Below are 20,611 nucleotides of genomic sequence, written 5' to 3'. Positions count from 1 at the left end.
TCTCCAATTTCAAGTAAAGCTGAATGTTGAGTCTGTTTTCTTTTGTTTTGTTGGTCATTTGGTGGGGTTTTTCTTCCCCAGAGATCACATTCCTAACCGTGGAACACTGCTGGGATGGAGAAGGCAGGAGAAGGGAAGGCAGTGCTGCAGCCTTTCTTACTAACACAGCACTTTTTGTGCCTTGATTCTTCCAGTGGCAAAGCCATCATTCCTTAAATCCCGTTTAAAGCAAGGCTTTTTGGTGGCCTGAATGCACTGAGTTCCCTGTCCAGATTCCCAGGCAGAGCAGGGAGCAGGAGGGGGCTCTTGTTTTGCTCTCCTGGTGACCAGGACCTGCCAGGCTGCTGCTTTTCTCCCTCTGATCCCCAGCTGATGGATCTGGCAGCATCCGAGAGGAAGGGTCAGAGTCCAATGGATTAATGGTGCTTTGATTGACTTGGTGATGTTTGATGTGTTGTAGATATGCTCAGGCACTGGTTCCTGTCTCTTTATCTTCCTTGTGCAGCTGTGCTGACAGCTTTCCCAGTCCCCTCCTGAGCTGGCTTTGCAGCACCAGGAGTTTCTCAGGAGAAATATTTGCCTTTGCTTCCTGGATTCTCCCTGTCATGCACACTCTGTGTAAGGAAGGGCCCAGGAATGCAGTAACCCACTTAAAAAAGCAGGAAGTTCACTTGCTCTTAAAGAAAAGAAGGATCCATATTAAAAAATCCCGGTTGCAAAGCTTTAGGAATGAAAAAACCCTCAACTGCTGCTCTGAAAATCACAATTCACCCTGACTGCTGATGCCAAGGACATCTCTCCCATGTGCATTTCTGGTGTGATGGAACACTGATGTGTCACAAGTGTGGAAATGGTTTTCTACAACCCCTCCTTTCACACATGGGGGAGAAATTCTCACTCCAAGCTGCCAGGCAGAGCCTGTGCTTTCCACCAAGGCTTCATGTCGTGTGTGGCCCTGCCGAAATGCATGGTCTAGAACACAGCACAGTTCTGGGCTCTCTTCCCAAGCCTGTGAGCGTGAGAGATGCTGGAGGTGTGAAGAGGGAAGTATGTGAGTCTTGGCATATCTGTTGAGGACAACAAATGACCTCTTGGAAAGACTCAAAGGCGGAAAAATGAAAAGAAAAAGAATTTGACTGTAGCAATACTGGAAATGGAAATGTTTGATGGCTCCAAAGATAAAATAAAGTGTGTTACGTCAGGATCCTCATCCCTAGGACTTGATAGATACCAAGTGTTTCTGTTTCATTTAGTTTTAAGTGCAGCTCTCTTTATTCACCCATTTAATTGTTCAAACTTTCCAGAAAAACGACAGGATATCCTACAAACTGGAAGCAGCTGTAGCCTTGTGTGCCCAGGTAAAATGTAAAATGCCAATAAGGAAAAACATTATTGTATGAAAAGGGAAATTCTGGACTTCATAATTATCCCACTGAAAAAATGAAATGTCTTTTAAACCCTTTTTCTCCCAGTTGAAATGAAAAGAAATTCCCTGGACTGAATCATGACGCTGTGTATGTGTGTGTGTGTGTGTGTGTGTGTGTGATTAATTCAGATTTCATCCTACATGGAGTCCTTGACTCACCAAGACCATTTCTGATGCTCTGGAGATGAGCTGCACTACAAAGGGATTGGAATTATATAAAATAACCGAAATCAAACTTGAAAATAAGTGACCTCAGGAAGTCACCCAGCCCAGTCCTGCCTCAATTCTCCACCAGCTACTTCTAAATCTTTCCTGACAGATGTTGGTTTAACCTGCTCTTAAAAACCTCTGGTGGTTCCAATCTCACAGCAATCTATTCCAGCCCTTAACTGTCCTTTACTGTTGAATGTTTTCCCTTTATGCCTAATATAAAATAAACAATTATCTTTATTTTATCTCTATTTTAGACATGGAAGATGTGCTTTCAGATGTTGAGACCACATTTCCAATTATTAAATCAGCATTTTCCAATCAGGCTGATTGGGCTGCAAGTCAGACACTGTTGTGCTGGCACATTTTTCTTTCCCATACACAAACCCTTTTCATTTGTCTACCTCTTTATTGATATTTCTCTCCCATATGTCATATTATTCCTTGTTTATATGTCCATTCCTCTCCAGATCTCTTGGATTTGCCTGCTGTCATGGTTTGAAAGACAGGTGTCTGCTAAGGAAGGCAGGGGCCTCCCTCAGAATGCAAAATATGACCCCCTTCCCTCTGAATTGTTATAATTTTGAAATTAAGGGGCTTTCAGGCAAAGATATGAGAAAATAACAGTTCCTTTCAGGAACTTTTTAGGAACTTAACAGGAATGAGACACCGGTGCTTTCAATGCCCCCTCTCCCACGTCCCAGCAGAGCAGTGAGAGCCCAGCTCAGGCAGCTGCAGCTCCAGGAGCTGATTTCTTGGAGCTGACGTCAAGCTCCAAGATCCAGCTTGTCCTACTGGCCCTTCCCTGAACTATGGATGTAAATATGTGACAAAAGCATCGCTCATGCAGGCTGCTGCACTGGGACGAAAACATGACACGGCCATAAAACGTGATCTATGTGCAATCATCACACGTGTGCCTTCAGACAGGGCAGAGCAGTGACTTGCTAATTAAGTTTTACAATCCAGTGGTTGTGAGAAAGATAAAAACATGTCCCCGGTCAATCCATTACAAAGAGAACAGAACATCTGACCTTTTCATCCTGCCTTCCGTTTGCACTCGCTAGATCCATAACCTTTTCCAGCTGGAACAGAAAGTTCAATTAAGTTTTGTTGGCTTAGAAAACTGCCCATGTCCTGGAGAGTAGATTAGGCACTCAGGGGCTGCAATTATCCATCTGGTGCCACTTCAGCTATAATATCTATATATTTATATACATACTGCCAGCCTTGCAAGGATAAACATTGTGCTGAGTTGCTCGGAGGAGGGTCACTTTCCCTGCTGCTGGGGATTCCTTTGGTCCCCACATTCCAAACCAGGATCTGTGCAGGGCAAACCCAATGTCACTCCTGGCACTCAGCCCCAAGGGAGTGTGTCAAACAGGAATGGGTTCAGCACACACCACCCAACCTTGCAGGTCTTCATCTCTGTCAGTCCTCTGATTTATGGATCTGCACTTCCCCACAGCCCAGGAGAGGCATGCAGAAATAATTTAATCTCTGTTGAGAAAGGAATTTTATAAATACAGACACATGTATATATTAAATATAGTTAGCACTTCTGGGGACAACGAGCTTGGCCTTGGCAGATCACTCATGCAATTACATCAAAGATGAGTCCCTGACAGGGACCAGCCCATCAATCATCAGGGTGATCAATAACACCTGCAGTGCACACAATCAAACCTGATCAGCCTCACACAGCCTCGGGTGAGGCAACATCAGAGGTCCTCACCACACACACAGACTGTACCTTCAAGGGCTCATTTCAAAGTTTGCTGAGCTGGATTTTCCCTTTGGGGATGTTTTCAGCCTGTTTGCAGAGCTCCAGCTCTCTCTCAAAGAGAAGCAAACACTTCTCAGATCACCACATATCAGCTAGAACTGAGCCTTAAGAAAAGGATGCAATGGTGACATTAATTCCCAATAAATGACAAGGCCACTGGGCATTGCAGCTCATAACACAAGGCTCTGCCTTTACCAGGAGCTTATAAAAAGGTGAACATAAATTTTCCCTTATCCACTGGACACCAAGAAAAGTAACAAACAAACAGCTGAGGACCACACACTGTCTGCTGTGGGGCAAGTGGCAGCCATTTAAGTCAGTACCATCAAAATATAGGTTGTCCTGCTCAAAACAATGGGAGAAGAAAGACTTATCACCCCCAACAAAGGAGGAAAGCTGGGCTTCCTGCCTCACAAGCTGGCAGATTTGGAACATGTTATTTCTGGCCTACATCAGGATCCTTTCTCCAGGGCTTGGTGAGAACAGATTTTTCTCATGGGGTCACCAGAGTCATCAGAGCATAGGACAAGTCATCATGGGTCATAAAATCATGGCATGGTTTGGGTTGGAAGGGACCTTAAAGCGCACCCCCTCCCAGCCCTGCCACGGCAGGGACACCTCCCACTGTCCCAGGCTGCTCCCAGCCCTGTCCAGCCTGGCCTTGGGCACTGCCAGGGATCCAGGGGCAGCCACAGCTGCTCTGGGCACCCTGTGCCAGGGCCTCACACCCTCACAGGGAAGGATTTCTGCCATACGCCTCACATAAATTTCCCTCTTTCAAACTCTGTTCCTCTCAGCAGAAAAAAAAAAACAATTCTGAAACTCAAAACTCGTTAAGGAAATTTGCTATTGATTCCTCCCCCCAGTTGCTGACCTGCATCTTTTCCTGTGGAAATACAGACTCAGAGACATAACAGATTTTCAGAAGCTCCTGTGAGAACCCTGATTTAATCTGCTCCAAAAATCACTCACTCCATCCCACAGCACTCTGGTGACCACCTTCACCTTGATGCCATCATCTCTCAGCTTCTTCTTGTTTTTTCTCCTCACTCTTCCTACATGTGAAATAAATCATAAACTCCATCCTGCAGTAAGAATGTCCCGTAGCAAGGAGCTGGCTGCACCGTGGCCAGGAAGGGTGCAGGGAAAGCTGCTCCTGTTTCAGTCTCCTGGAGAAGGAGTCTCCTTGGAACCCTGGCTGCTGAGAATTCAGACGTTCTGTGCTGACAGGCACCGACCCCCAGGAGAACACTGCAGTGACCTGAGGCCGTGGGGAAGCTTCCAAAATGGAATGATAGAACTGGGATTGTGGGTGTGGAGTTTAAGTGTGTGACATAGTAAAAAATTTAGAGTTTAAGGTTTTAGAATATAGTAATATATATAAAGCAAGATAGAGGTTTTAAGGCAGTGGCTGATCCTTCTCCTTCACCACCTTCTTCATGGATTTGGGTGGTATTATGTAATTAGATTAAAAAGTCTGCATTGTAGGCCACAGGTAGTTAGTTATTAGGTGAAAAGTAAAAATAATTTAGGTGTCATTTCTTAATTAGACAGTTTATATTTAAACAACCTGGTAGAAAGAGAGATTCAGCTCTAATATTAGTTTGTTAGGGTGAAGTACTGTAGAGCTCACAGTTTGTAAAAATGTAATATAAATAAAAATAATATATAGACTAATTATATATATATTATATATTAATTATATAAATATATAGTCTATATTTTTATATATTATATATGAAATATATATTTATATTATAATAAAAATAATAATATATAATAATAAGCATCCAAGTCCAAACAAAAAATACCATCTCACACATTTAATCCCGACCCTAGCAAAAAAAGAAAAAAAGACTCAGCAAAGTCTGGCCTCGGTTTTGCCCCGAGTTTTGGTGGCACTGGCACCGCCCAGGTGTGCCCCTCTCTGCCCAGGAAGGATCCCACCCTGGCACAGCCTCCCTCTGCCTTGCCACGGGGCTGGGCTGAGTCTGCAATTCCTGATTTCCCACCTTGCCTGTGGCTCCCGAGCTGTGCCTCATTAGCTGCTCAGCCCTCTTGGGCTGGCAGACAGGGATCTGGCAGGAAGGTGCAAGCAGCCACTTTAATTGGGTGTTTAGAACAAAAGCAGCAGTGGCAGCGCTGTCATTTTGGAGCTGGCTTACAAACAGGCAGTTTGAAAATCGTTTCCTCCCATCTGCACAGAGTCAAATCTCCCAGTGAGCGAGTGAAAACATGGGAAAAGCAAACACACACACAAAAAGGTGCCTTTTCAGTATGTCGGAGTTTCTGTGCTGGTTTCTACACCCTGCCACGGTTTATCCTCTGCCTTGAGGCTCTGCCAGATTGGGGCTGTCCTGCTTTTTCTCCTCACCCATCTTAGCCTCATGCCTGATCACGATGTTCACCCTCCCTGCCTTGTATCACCCTCCTCATTGGGATTTTCTGGCCTGGGCAGTCCGTGACAGCTGCCAAAATGTCCAGATGTGATGGGAAATGACAGATCAGCAGCCACATCACATCAGGCCTCAAAATGAGGAGACCTTTCCTGCTGGCCCTCATTTTACAGTCCCCTATAATCATCAGTTCCCAGAAAAGTAGACTGCTTATTATTTTTCTTTCTGGTGGTCTGTACTGTGTCTCTGAAAGGAAGGGGAACTAAAACAACCCAAACTTACTCAAAACTGTCCTGAGATGTTCTGTCTGCACCTCTAAACACAGACGTGGATTTAGCTGTGTTGCTTAGGAACCTGCATCTGTGGCCTGTCTGGTCCCTTCATGTTTATTTAAAATCATATCTAATAGGAAAAGACACAGCCAGAAGGCTCAAGAGTGAAAGTTTACCAGGGTCACTGCTTCTGTCACCTGAACTATTTCTCTGGTCTGTGCTTCATAAAAACCCCGAACAGCTTCCATACAAATTAGATAGAGAAACTCAGGATTTCAGCTCAGCTATCTCCCACCCAAGGTTTGTCCTCTGCCCCAAGAAAGAAATCCTTGTGTGTGGTGGGCAGCATTATGCTGACAAGCATCTTCACTAAAATGTCTCTTTTTTTTTCTCCCCTCCCTGCTGGGAAGTTGTATCCATAGATAAGGAAAAGTAAATAGATTTTAGCAGGGATACCAAATGCCCAGCAGTCCTGGACAAACTGTGGCTGTGCTTGTGTGGATAAACCAGACCTGCCCTGGCACAGGGAGCCTGGTGTAGCTGGAGCAGCTCAGGTTTGTTGTGTGAATTGCTCAGGTCAGTCTGGGCACGGCTGGGCTCTGCTGCCTTCTCAGGGCCTTCGAGTGCACACGTGTGTGGGGTAGAGCTGTTCCCAGCTTATCCAAGATTCCTACACAAATACCTCCCAGAAAGGATCCAGGTTCCACCTCCATGCTCCATAACAAGGCACCAAAATTCCAGGTGCAGATGTGATTTCCACCCCGGTCTGACAGTGTCTTCACTTACATTTAAGCACAATTGCAGAATCCTTGCTGTTGTCTTCTCTTCTGCTGAAATAAAAATGAACTGGAACCAAAACTTGAAATCTAACAAATTCTGAATGTAATGGCTTCATAAATTGCAGACATGAGACAAGTGTGATTTATGGCTCTGCTGTTTTGTATAACCAGGGCCATAGATTTCTTCCAGTTACTGGTTTCTGCATGAACCTCAATTGAGTTATGGTTTAAGCAGGGACATGCAGCCTTTAACACTGGTATCAGGATGAGGAATCTAACCACATTCCCTGAAAACGATTTTCCAGTGATTCATCACTTTCACTGGAAAGCAGGTGACACTTTAATTCAGGCTTGAACTTCTGTAGCTCCTGATTGAAGTTAGAATTTCTATGGGGAGGCAGACAGAAACCAAAGGGAAGGAAATAGTGCTGTTGTGTCTGTCTCTTTTTGCATATCTCATTTCCCATCACAGGATGAAAATGCAACAGCTGAAAGGCTGAAATGAAAGGCTGTGTTGAGGATCTATTCAGCATAGTCACAAGCAGATCAGACAAGAAATTCCATGAGACTGATTCTGCTGATGTTTCCTGCCTGAATGGGAGACTCACAGCCTCCCCTTTGAGAGTAAAAGAACTTCCAGTGTTAGAACCACACCTCTGATATTTTTGAAGTCTGTAAATAAAGCTTTTTTTAACTGAACACGCCAGCACTGAGCACAATCATGAGGGCTTGGAGTGCTGTCTAATTTCTCAGCTTCCTGCACTGGGACTGATTGTTTTCCATGACTCTTTGTGCTCTTAGTTTATGAAAAATCAATACTTTCATGAACAAAATGAATCCCCCAGCTATCTGTTTAGAGCAGGACTACCTGCAGCTCTGTCACTTCTGCTGTTCTCTTCCCTGATCTCCAAGAAACTGGCAGAGGTGTTAATCCAGCAGGATGGGATCCTCTTGTTCAGGCAGTGGAGGGCACAGGGTCAGCAGAATAACCAAAAGGGTAGAATTTGGATGCCACCTGCTACTAAGTGCAATGTGGCTCAGTGGGAATTTTCAGGTTTAATAACATTTTCCTTCCCATATCTGATTGCAAGGCAAAGAACTCTTAAAGTATAGGGGAGAAAGACTTTACTGTATTTATGCCAGTTCAAAAAATAAATAAAAATCAACCCCTAACACAAAAAGAGATGGTTTGCAGAAAATAAGGCTGTCAGTGTTTATTTTGACGTTCATGGGAGAAAAACCAGGTTTAAGATGTCACTCATTGTCTCTGAAAGAAAAGTCAAGATTCAGGAGAAAAGGCTTTGAAAATAACATATTCCAAACTGATTCATTTCAGCTCTGTTTGGTTTGCTATCCTGGACATCTTGCTTTGGGGTGAAAACTAACATTTTTTTCAGCAGACTGTTGGTTCTTGGAAGGGCTCTTAGGGAGCAGCCAGACCCCTCGTGGTTCTACACGGCTGGGGGTTAGCCGAAGCAATGGAGGAAATTTTTCCCCTTGAATTTCTGTGGAATGGCTGATTCCTGCTCCGTGTCCCCATGCAGGGGCCAGGGAGAGCCACTGTCACCAAATTGTGCTGGAGGAGGACAGGAGGCAAGTGGGCAATGGCTGGGGTTGAGGCATCATGCCCAGGAGGGGTCAGATGAACCTTTTGGCTCCCTGTTTTCTGCTCCTGCTCTGTTTCTGTAAGGAACAGCTCCTGTGACAAAGCTGGGAGCCACCAGGTCCCTCCCTCCTGCTGAGGGCACAAGGAGCTCACACTGGGCTCAGTGGGGGCCCTCACTCAGCAGTGTGCTGGAGTAAATCCATCTGATTTCCCCTAGGGCACTCCTCATGCCCTCCAACCACTGCTCATTGCTAAAACAAATCCTTTTTTTCCTCCAGCTCTTCCCAGGCACTTTCTTTTCAAACCCCAGGCCTACTTGGTGCTCAGAGATGTTGCCTTAATTTGCTTCCCTGCTTCCCATGGCGAAGAGGATGAGAGGAATCCATGAGGATTCTTCACTTGGAACAGCAGAAACAAATCACAGCTCATCCCTTTCCCCCACCCCATCATTCCCACCAATCCCCCTCAAAATAAACCCAAAAGTGCTGGGAAGCAGTGGTCTCTGCAGGTAGGAAAGTGGCTCCTGAGCACAGGGAGTTATTTTTGGTGAGGTTTGAAGTGCCACATGACACAATCTTCACAAAATGCCAAGCAGCCAAAGCTGGAGCCACATGCTCCCAACCTCTTGCGCTCAGGTAAAAATAAACCTTAATAAAAGGGCTGAGGAGGCTTAATGGGAAGTGGAAATGCAAAAAGGACAAAGCCATGAAAACTCACTTGGGATGAGCCGTGGCAGGTTCGGAGGGAACACAGTGTGATGGCTCTGTCTCTGACAGTGTCTTGGTTTCAAAAGACAGGTGTCTGCTAAGGAAGGCAGGAGCCTCCCCTGAAATGGAAAATGTTAATCCACTCTCTCCAAATAATTTTGAAATTAAGAGGCTCGCAGGCAAAGGTATAAGAATAGGAATTCTCAAAAAAAAGAAAACAAACCACTGCCAGAGCCAGAGCAGGAGCTGAGCCCTGTGTGTCAGGGTGGTGGCACAGTCCCATCCCACGGTGGCTCAGCCCTCCTGCAGTGCCAGCTGTGGTTCTGCTGGAGCAGGGATCCTGCACAAGGCTGCAGTTTTCCTCTGAAGCTCCAGGGCTGCTGGAGATGGGCCTGCTCTCCCTCTGGGAATGCAGGGCAGAAGAAAGCTGCTCCTCTGGGAATGCAGTGGGCAAAGGCTGCTGTGCTGTTCCAGGCTCAGATTGTATCCAGGGAGGAATGCTTGGCTCCTCCCCTGGGCGGAGCATCTCCCCATGGGATGCTGGAATTTGATCAGCCATGCAGGGACACTCAGTGGCCATGGACAGCAGAGATCTCCTGGAGGGAGGATTGGCTGTGGGAGAGATAAAGAAAAAACTGCCCCATGAACTGCCCCAGCTCTGACAGATGGCAATGGAATACACACCCAGCTACACCTTTCAACCTGAAACAGACTCTCTCCTCATTGCAGGGCTGGGTGCTCCAGACCAGGGCCATGGCAACCATTTGGAAATGTTTGGATCCTGCTGAAGAAGCAGTTCAGGAGTGTTGGGCAGGATGAGGTTGCCCACAGAAGTCACCAGTGAAGACAAGACACCACGTGTGGCTGGCTGCTCCTTACTGACATCAGCAGTGCCTTTGTCAGAGGCCACCAACAATTCATTTTCCCCTACATTACCCCTCAGTCTCACTGCTGTGAATGGGATTTTAATGAAGATGGGAAAATGCTGTGCAGAAGTTGGGCATATCAACCAGAGCAGTGGGGTCCTGTGTCTTCAGTGCCTTGAACCTCTGGCTGCAAGTAATGAAAACCTCTCATGCTGGCTCTTCTGTGGGTGCTTACAAGTTAAACCATGCTCAGGAATCATCCTACAAAACCTGTGTGAGCCCTTTGAAAACCATTATAGGGGTTTCCATCTCTAGCTGTACAATTCCAGACATTGCTCTTTTAACCCATCAAGCTGACTGCCCTTTAATTTGAGCTTCTCCTGGGGATGTCTGTCTCAAAAGGCTGAGCAGCTGACGAGACACCTTCATGTTCTCACTATCATCTCACTCTCTATTTTCTTATATTTTTCCAGATATTTTTCCATCTGTTTTTTCAAAGCTTCCTACAAAATGGCTGGCTCTGAAAGAATGAAAATTTCCACCACACAACAGCCCCAAACTCCAACAAGGAGGTTTCTGGGTCAGAAAAAGAGAAACAAAAGAGAGTAAATACTAAACCAGTGTGTTTTCCCAGTCACGCTTTTTGTGTCTGTATCTGTCCTGAGCAGTGCTGAGCAGAGGCAGAGGTGACATCCTGCTGGTGGCACTGAGAATGTCTGATAGGAGCAGATCCCCATTCTGGAGTCTGCCCCATCCTCCTGCTGAGCCCTATCAAAGGAGGATTAAATCCTCCTGCTAGTCTGGGACTGGGACTGCTGTCAGGGTCCTGGGAAGGTCAGGCTGTTTGTATTTTCCATCTGCCTGACGAAGCAGGGCTCCTGGAGGCAGGATTTACAGGCAGCACTGCCAAGATGGAGCAGACCTTGGCTGGCCCATGTCCCAGCTCTCCTGTCCATGGCCTCCTCCAGGGCTCTGAGCAGCCCCAGGCCCTGCTGAGCAGCACTGTGACCTCAGAGTGGCAGGAAGGACTTTGGAGGGGGCTCAGGGGGTGACATGTGGGACTGTCATGGTGCACAGCCCACCTGTGGCCCGTGCTTGTGCAGGATTGATGCTGAAGCACCAGCAATGCCCAAAAGACAAGACTCTGGCAGCAAAAAAAGCAGGAAGCAATGGGAGGACTCAGCGGTCTGAGGCTGGAAGCAGCTCAAAGGAGAAGAGGCAAATGCTCTTGCTGCTGCCTGGCTCTGCACCTTCCTCCCTGCATGGTAATTCCCAGAAACATGACGGCTGATCAGCCCTGTCTGGGCTGGAGGGCACACAAAGGGACTGTGCCAGGGCCCTGGGATGTCCTCAGCTCCCCCTACCCCATGGAGGAAGCAGAGGAAAGATAACCAGGGAAAGCTGGGATGAAAACTTTGCTATCCCCAGTCTTGTCCTGGCTGTGCAAACATTGCCAGTGCTACTGAAAGGGCACCAGTGCTGGTAAAAAGGTGTGCAGACCCTTACCCAAAGGAAAATGAGGTCCCAAAATCAGTAAAGCTGATCCTGAGGGGAAATGAGGGCATGGCTCTGCTCAGGGCTGGCCCAAGAGCAGCAGTGGAAGGAAAACACAAACTGACATGTTGGAAGGTCACGAGTGATTTATCCTGCTTTTATATCTGCAGGAGACATTTTTCCAAATGGAGCTAAGAGAGGAGGGATTAAAGAAATCCAATGAGAAATAATGTAAAGTCCCAGGGCAGAGAGCAGAGGCAGTGTGGCAGTTTCAGCTCTCACTTAGTGTTCCCTGGGACTCAGAACCTTCTCCTTCTGCTGAAAATCCTTTCCCTGCCATAAATCCCAAAGCCCAGCAGCTGCTGCCCACCTTTCTTTCCTCACCCCAGCCCCAGCATGGCCTTATGAGGTTTCCCAGGGCTGAAAGGCTGAATTCCAGACAAAGAGGGGGGTTGGACAGGATGTACCTTCCCATCCCAGCTATTCCATCCTGTGGCTGCTGGGATATTTCTAAGGAAGAAAATATAGACAAGATACTGAGATGTGGGAAATGTCATGAGGTCCTGGTGCCTGAAGAAGGAATAATTAATAATAATAATAATAAATAAAGTAAGTGGTCCATACTGATGGAGTAAAAAATGGGGGTTTGGTATTGAGACTGAGGGACACTGAAATCTTCCCTGTTTCTCTTGGCATCTTTAATTTCAACACTGATGAACACTGACCAGGGGCACCTTAAAATTTTAAACTTACGTGATATGGAGTGTTGACAAGGCTTTTACAGGATCAGGAGACAGACACCAAATAAAAAATTAAAAAAAAAAAATTAAAAGAGAGCAAAACCTGCCATCCCAAGCTTCAAGCTCTGTAACCCCACCCTGAGCTCCAGTGCAAAACATTCAAGCCCTGGCATCACCTCCCTTTGCCTGGCAATGCCTCCCAGTACATTAACATTCAGAGTTAAACCTGGGGGAGGGCAGCAAAAGTCAGGGATCACAGAGGGAATGAACTCAGAATTAGAGATGGACCTGAACCAAACCCCTGGGTCAGAACAGAACTCCACTAAAGGACAAGCAGGGGGGTGGAATTCTGCAGCTCAGCCCAATCTATAATTCATTATGTATCTCTGGTATTTCTAAGAAGGCTACAGCTGTGATATTTAAATGCCAAACCTTTGTGCATTTTTAGGCTCAGACTTTGGTTGTTGCTTTTGAGAAGCTGGAATAGTTTTTGCTCCTCCCTGCTCCCTGTTTAAAATGGAGAGGAAGAAAGGCCTGGCAGCATCCTAGATAGGTTTAGTTCTTGTTATTGTAACATCAGGGACATTTTGGGTTAGAGAGTCTGGAGCTCAGAGCCAGCTGATGGCCAGTTCACCCTTTTATCAAGGTGGCTCTTCACTGGGCAGAGAAAAATTGTGATTTCCTCCCCAACACACACCTTGACAGCCCAAACTAATTTCCTCAGCTGATGATTTCCACCACAATTTTTCCCTACGGATGAGCAGAACAAGGAAGCATGAGCTGATATTACCAAGCAAGCAGATGAGGAGGCTTGTGCAATGCACAGCATGAAACAGAGCCGGGGGGGAAGCAGGAGCAAGAGTGGTGGTAGTGGAGGGTAAGCCAAATGAGGAGAAGTGTTTCAGACACACAGGGGGTCAAGAGAGCAGCAGAAGTGTTGGTGAGGTCCCTGGGCAGCAGCAGAGGTTGTGAGAGAGGTGCTGCAAACACAGACAGCAAATTATCCCAATTTCCAGCCTTCCCATGGATTTGGGTCACATCATCCACACTGGGGCTCCTCAGCTGCTCTGAGGGGACACAGGCAGCACTGCTGCCTCCTCTACCTCATTCAGGACGTTCTGCCCCACTTCTGGGGGGATTTTTGCCCTTTCCCTGATCCTGTCCAGCCTCAGAAACAGGGAACAATCGTGGGACTACTGATGGTGTCCTCACATCCCATTTCTAAACTAAAAGTATTTTCTTTTTGTTGTTTCTTACTCATTGTCATGTATGTCAAAGAAATTTGTGAGCATTCTGGGGGCTAATAATTTTATATAGAAAAATTATGAATAATATGAAACAATTAGTTGAAATTCTTTTCATAAAAGCTGGAGCAATGCATTCATTGACATTTAACCTCCTCCTTCCCCTGTAATCAAAGTCTTTTAAATAGAAATTACATTAAATTTGATTTCATTTTGGCAGTTATATCTTTTGAAAGAAAAGAAAAAGTTATAGAAGTGGGAGAAACATTTCTGAAGTAAAACAGGCTGTGACAAAGCAGTAAGTATCTCCAGAGGAGAAGAAAAACCTTCTAAAAACTGATCCAGTGGAGCCCTAGAATTATGATGTCAAGGGAAGGAGCACAAGGGAAAAAGTGAGAGAGGGAGACAGATGTATAAAGAAAAATAGGGATGGAGTTAAAACAGTGATAATGTCCTTCCTGATGCCCTGCTCCCACGCAATTAACATCTGGCACAGCTGGAGGGCTGGGGCAGGTACAGAGCCTGGGGGGCTGCAGGGGGTGAGGAGAGTGATGCTCTCCCTTCACATGCAGCATTAAGCAAACAATTGCAGCAGGGTGCAAGGTGGAAAGAAGCTGAATCAGAATAAAAATCCCCTCAGAGAGGGAAATGCAGAGGAAAGGTGAGTTCAGCCAGAGCTGGGGGGTCCCAGCTCGCCTGGAGGGGGATGGCAGGTGGGCAGGTGTGTCAGCCAGGCACTGCTGAGCCTTTGTGGCAATTCCCTCTTTGCTGCTGTCAAAGCAGCCTGGACAGAGCACTGCAGTGTCCATGGCTTTTCCAGTTCTCATGGAATATCCTGAGCTGGGAAGACCCACAAGGGTCATCAAAGCCCAGCTCCTGGCTCTGCACAGGACAGCCTCAGTATCCCACCCTGTGCCTGAGATCATTCTCCAAGCACTCCTGGAGCTCTGAGGCCATGGTTTTGGTTCATACGCCTGGCACAAGCTTCCTCATGGACCACCTATTCCTAAATATTTTCTTTATCAACTCTCCTTGATTCTTTCCTGCTCCTTTTTAGGCTAGAGCCACATGAGGATGGGGAGCAGTGGCTGGGGCTGGGCTGGGAACATCCAAAGCAAGAACTGGGGACAGAAAAACTGATTTTTCTCTTGGCTGTTCACAGAGAACATGTCTGGGGCAAGATTTTTTAAGTGCAGAAGATAAAATCCATCACTGTCAAAACCAAAGGGGAGGTTAGAGCAATATTGAATGGAGTAGGGCTTCCAGCTACTTTTTGCAACCTTAAGAAATAAATCTAAAAGCTTCAAAAGGTCTGTGCTGTACATCCATATTATCAAGGAAAATCTCAGGAAATGATGAGTTCTTTCAATTTCTGCTCTATTTCTTCCATCTTTTTTTTTTTTTTTCCACCCCTTGATAAATACAGGTGTAGGGAGGATCTAAGAACATTGCTTGTGTTCTTTTGCCACAGAATTAAAATTCCTGGAAGGTATCATGCCAGGATATAGAAATTTGGAAAGATGAAGAGTCTTCTGAATAGCTGGAATCCCCAGGTCCTTGGATCAGCCAGGAGAGCAGCTCTGGATTTTTGGGCAGGTGCACAGATGCAGAAACTGTTGCTCTGTTGTCAGAACAGGGTCCACATAGATACTTTTGGTCACTTTATTGTATAAAGAATACTGAAACACAGCAAAGTGCCTTCAGCATGACACTTGAAGAGCTCAGCTTCTCTTCAAATGGGAAAGAAACAAAGTGTGTTTGAAAAAGGGAGGGACCTGGTCAGATTAGAGAGAAAAAGGAAGAGGCAGACTGAAAATATATTTGAGTGTCATGTGAGAGAGAGGTGACTTCATCTTGAACCTACAGGTTAATCCATGACAACCATTCATTTCAAATGTGGGGCCATGAATGCAGCTCGTGGAAACTGGATTATTGTTCCACCGGAGTGTTTGAACACCTCTTCCCTCACAGTGTGGCATCCCTCACCCTCTAAATCCATCCCTGCTTAACAAGCTTTGTGCTTCCAGGAGCTACAAGGGAATCAGTGACTCCTTTCCCAGCTTTTGTTGTCAGTCTTGCCCAAATCCAGGAGCTCAGCCTGCCCTGAAGACTCCTGGCAGCTTGGATGTACTGCTTGATTTTACTTCTGGGCTCTGGGCAATATTAATTTTTTAAGGCAAGGTTGGCTTTCAAACATTTGTTGAAGGCATGGCTGGTGAAGCTGAGATCCATCTCCTTCCTCTTGCTGCTCCCTCATTGTTATTTTGGTTTTATTCCTCCCTCATCTCAGCTGCTGTAACCTGTTCCAGAGTGCCCAGTGATTCTCTTTGCCTCCTCCTCTGGCTGAGCCACCACACACATGGTTATCCTCTGATGTAGGAAAGGTGGTGATTTTTCCAGAGAGTTCTGGAAATCCCTGGATGCTGTTTTGGGCAGGTAGAGTCACGTCTTTGCCACCAGAAGCCCACGGGATGGTGTCCCACTGACCTGACATGACTCCAGGTCACTGCCATGCTAGAGACCATAACAAGGGGTCCTTGTGTCCAGCCCTTGAAGGAGTGACCCAGGATTCCATCCCCAGGGATTTGCCTTTGGAAACAGACTGGTAAAAAGCAACCTTTCCATGAACACTTAGAAGTTGTTGAGTTTGGTGCTTATTTTTTTCCTTTTCTCCTTTTCTTCCGCTCTCCCTTAAAGGGACAATAAATGAAGAGTTTATCTGTAATTTTCTCAGCAGGACAACTGCATTGAAGTACCAGGCAGGATCCCCATTGTATAAATCAATGTGTTCTCTCTCGAGCTTGGGCCTTCTGATAATAAGCTAAACAAGAGCTGCCTCCTTACAGCTCCACGGCTGTAATCAGCAAACAGGTGAGCACAAGAGCTTTCCTCATGCTAATGGGGGGAGTGGGAGGTTGTTAATTTGACCTGGAGTGTGGATTTAGTCCCTCCTGCCGTGGAGCTGTTGCTGCAGTTATCTCTTATTTCCAGTCCAGACATGCTCTGGGAACCATTACCATATTTATGAACCTACCTGGACTCACTGAACAGGCATGAAAGGGTTAGAAAGACCTATCTGTTTTACCAGCTGTGCAGCCAGCATCTGCAAGTGAGAAAAGGAGGGGAAGGAGGAAAAAAAAGAGGTTATTCTGCATTTTCTGGGGGTGTATTGGCCCTCAAAGGCAGCATTCATTAACCTTAGAGAGCAGAACAACCCATCCTGGCCAGATAAATCTGTGTACAGGTCACCACCTGCCCCTGAGCAGATTTACCCCCATGCCAGGGCAGATTTCTCCGAGTGTGGCTGATGTATTGCAGGCAAGAGGAGAACATGGGCTGGGGATCAGGAGATGCAGTGACAGGAGCAAGAGGGGTCTGTGCTGCAGGTTCTAATTCCAGCCTCAGGAATGGTTTTAATAGGTGATTTTAGCCAAGCAAGAGGATTGTGATGATTATGACACAGCACATCTTCTTTCCCAGGTAATGAGCAATGGTAAGAGGTCTTAAATCCTCGCACAGGACATGTTCAGGATCCAAAAAGCATGATCACAGCTGTTCTAAATGAAAGGTTACTGGTATGTTTTTTCTGCTAACTTTGTTATCACTAATCTAATCCCTTAGTGGTTCTGTAATCCCAAAGACAAAAACAATGAAAAATAGTCTTGAATTACAAAGTATGAATTCTATTAATTCAGTGTAGCATTGCAGAGTCTGTTGCTCAGCCTGGGGCACTGAGGACTTGCAAGGACATTTGGGGAGTCCTTGGTGTTTTTTGGGGGAAGGCTGCAGGGGATTCCCATCCCTCCCGAGTTCACAGGCTGAGGTTTTAACCAGAGCACCTCTTCCAGCTGCTGGGAACGGGCTCTTTCATCTTCATCTTTGAAGAGGAGACGACAGAGTGATTGTAACGCTGTCCTTCACATGGGAAGTGGAAGAAGCAGCTCCACAAGCCACAGGGGTGGTTTCCTTACAGAGAACAGGTCAGATCTGCTAAGAATTTACTGGGCCTAAAGAAAAAAAAATCACTGTAAAGGCTAGGAAAAAAAAAAACCTTTGGGGTTTTTTTTGGGACTTGTCTCTCTGTAGCAGCACAGACATGAAGAAGATAACACTGAGAGATGATTCATTCTGCTTGCTCTGGTGAGGGTGGCTCGGCAGCTACTTACACCCTATGTGAGGGAAAAGGAAAAAATATTGATCCAGAGTTCCCACATCTATGATCTACATCCTTGTGCTTCCCTTAAAGGAAATTTATTGCTCCTCATCAGCAATAAATCAGAAGCCCAACTTCCCTGCTGCTTCTCAGACAGAAACACTGTTGTACAGCATGAGAGAAACTCCCCAAAGAGCAGCATATGAGGGTCAACACACAGGCAAGTCTGGGTGACATTTCAGAGCTGGGAGAAGAGAGACAGATCAGCTGCCAATATGCTGGAAAATAGCAAGCTTTGACTTACATTTAATTCCTTTAATAGCTGTGTTTAGTTTGTACACTACTGTATAAATAGATATGTATTTATACTAATATTTATAAATGTATGTATAAATATGTCTTTCCAAATATATATTTATGAAAGCAAACAAAATGAATACATATTTATAAGGAAATATTTGGTGCATTTAATAAACATACACAACCTGCTGCCATTCTAGAGGATAAAACAAGGTGGAGAAAACTGAAAGCAAACCTAAGCAAAAAATAACCTTAGATTGACATTTTCTTCCTAATGGATCCCAAAGCTCTGTTTTACTCTAATTTACTCACCAGTAAGAGATCCAATTCTGATGTGCAGCAGTTTCTGGGATGAGCTACAGTAATTGTGTAACCAGAATAGCTTCACCATGGCTGAGTGCAGGCTGGCAAGTGAAAGACTGCTTTTCCAATGCAACACGGGCAAACTCATCCTGGGTGAAATTATTCCCAGTTTACAGCAAGTAAAGTCTGAGCACAGTATTGAGCTGGGAGCATGTCTGTAGTGTATACAGCAGAAACAAGCTTTATAGAGCTAGATTACAGCAGTTTAGAGGTCGATGAGAACTAAAAAAAGAAAAAAAAGCAGAATAAGTTTGCCCACTCTGAGCAAGGTACTGCTAGTTTAAAGCAAGCTTGGGTACTTTTCCAGCAGTGTGCTGCACAGCCACTGAATCCTGGAGGAGTTCAGAGAGGCTGGCATTTGGCTTTGACCCCAGGGTTAATTTAGCTGCTCTTGCAAAATGAGAAATAGGAACCCAGGTCCTCGTCTCCTGTGCTCTCCAGTCAATTGAGTGACACGGAGGTAAAACTGGTGTGAGCAGGAATTGGGATCTCTAATGAACAGGAGCTGCCAGGAGCTTTCCAGTGCTTGCAGGAGGTGTCAGGATGATGTCTGCTGAAAACAGACTGGCACAGGAGGACAGAGAACATTTTGTTTTGGGATGTTTCCCAAACTCGTTGTGGAAACAGCTGGGATATTTACTGCAGGAATTCAACCCTGAGATAATGGTCCCTGGGATCCCCAGGTACCAATTTCTCCTACACGCTTCCCTCCACAGGAATTGCTCTAAGGCCAGTGCAGAGATGAGCCTGGGACTATTCTCTGTACAAAAGTCCCTTCTGGTGTGACACCTCAGACACAGCCACCCAAGGGTGCTGCACTGGCCATTCCCAACTCTTCCTCACCCTCCTCACCCACAGATTTGCTCCCTCCCACCACTTCCCGAGGTGATTATTCCCCTGCAGCTGTACATTCCTCTGCCAAAACCTTGTCCCCACATTAGTCAAAGAGTTCAAAGCTGGAGATGCTGGATTAACAGTAGATCTTGACTTAATTCTGCTCAGGCAGTCCATCCTAGTCCCTCTCACAGCCACCTCTCCTAATCCTGTGTGATTTTCACAGTCCTTCAGTTTTCCAGGCCCTGTGGCCTCTCCCCAGGCATTGCATGGAGCAGGCTCTGGCTGCAGGCACAGCCTCCACGTGAGAAACCAGACATTTCCTCAGGTGGAAAACAACCTTTTTTTTTCCCACATTTTCTTTTAACCTGCTATCTTTTGGAGGAGTGCCAGCTGATTTCAATACCCAGGGGCCTGGGGATGCAGCCAGCTTTGCTCTCTCCTTGCCCACAGACAGGAAGCCGTGCAGCCAGACGCCTTTGGAGAGAGGATCAGGTCATCTCAGCTGCCTCAAAGGCAACCAGCCCCTCTCTCATCACTTAGATTTAAATCACAGCTCTTTTCCCCACTCCAAGGTCTCATTAGTGCCCCCAGGCTCGTGGAGCAGCAGAAATGGAGGATCCTTGCCAGCTTGGGATTGTTATTTCTGTCATACTCAGCAGGAAAGCAGAGCCCTGCTTGGTTTAGTAACTGGATTAAAACAAACTGCAGCTCAGGGTTTGATCTCAAACACTCCACTTTTCAGCAGTGCTATTTAACCTAAGTGTGTCCTCTCTTCCAAAACTTCCTGGTATCAACATCTGTCTCAGCACTGCCTGCTCTGAGTTCTGGATGGCTCCATGAATGAACTCTTTTCAAATGCCATCAATATTTTATGAATTTCCATCCACTTACTTTAATGGGGGATTGTAAAAGCATTTAACCATATTACACCCAATCTCTCAGACACTGCATTATTTCAGCAGAGATGTTTTACTAGAAGCAACTGGCACAGCTGCTATGATATTGTTTAAATATATTATATATATATATATATATATATATATTTCTCAAACCAAGTGAAATGAGAAAACGGAAGGGGAAGCAGCCATGGGAATTCAGTGTCTCAGGTTTATTCTGATGCACCTGAAAGGTTTCATTTGCTGTGATTTGCATGACTACAGGTAGGTTCTTTACATGGCTTTTTACAGATTGGGCTCAGACTTGAGTCTGGATGTCTGATGGCCTAAATCCAGATGGAAAGATGTGGCACTGCCTAGAAATATTGCCAGGGAGAGTCCCTGCTGCTCAGCCTGAGACTTCCCTCACTGAGAACACCTTAAAGCCCCCTGACTGACCAGGGCTCAGCTGTGAGTTTATTCCCTATTTTGCTCTTGCTGGGCATCAGCAGGCACAGGCAAGACAGTTATTAGTTAGTTATCCATTATCAGTTATC

The 20,611-nt window shown here is 45.9% G+C and overlaps 1 long non-coding RNA gene across 1 annotated transcript; it reads right to left on the bottom strand.

Annotated features, from left to right (window-relative positions):
* Positions 1 to 16,907: 16,907 nt before the first annotated feature.
* Positions 16,908 to 18,672, bottom strand: LOC121337128. The gene is made up of 2 exons (XR_005952850.1): positions 18,292 to 18,672; positions 16,908 to 17,533 (listed from the first exon to the last, which is right to left on the bottom strand). It is a non-coding gene; the product is annotated as an uncharacterized LOC121337128 (long non-coding RNA).
* Between the last annotated feature and the right edge of the window lie 1,939 nt (positions 18,673 to 20,611).

This window comes from Onychostruthus taczanowskii, unplaced genomic scaffold (assembly GCF_017590055.1).
Source record: "Onychostruthus taczanowskii isolate IOZ18803 unplaced genomic scaffold, ASM1759005v1 scaffold25, whole genome shotgun sequence".
Classification (NCBI taxonomy): domain Eukaryota; kingdom Metazoa; phylum Chordata; class Aves; order Passeriformes; family Passeridae; genus Onychostruthus; species Onychostruthus taczanowskii.
The sequence above is the reverse complement of the archived record's forward strand: the minus strand, read 5'-3'. Positions and strand labels throughout refer to the sequence as shown.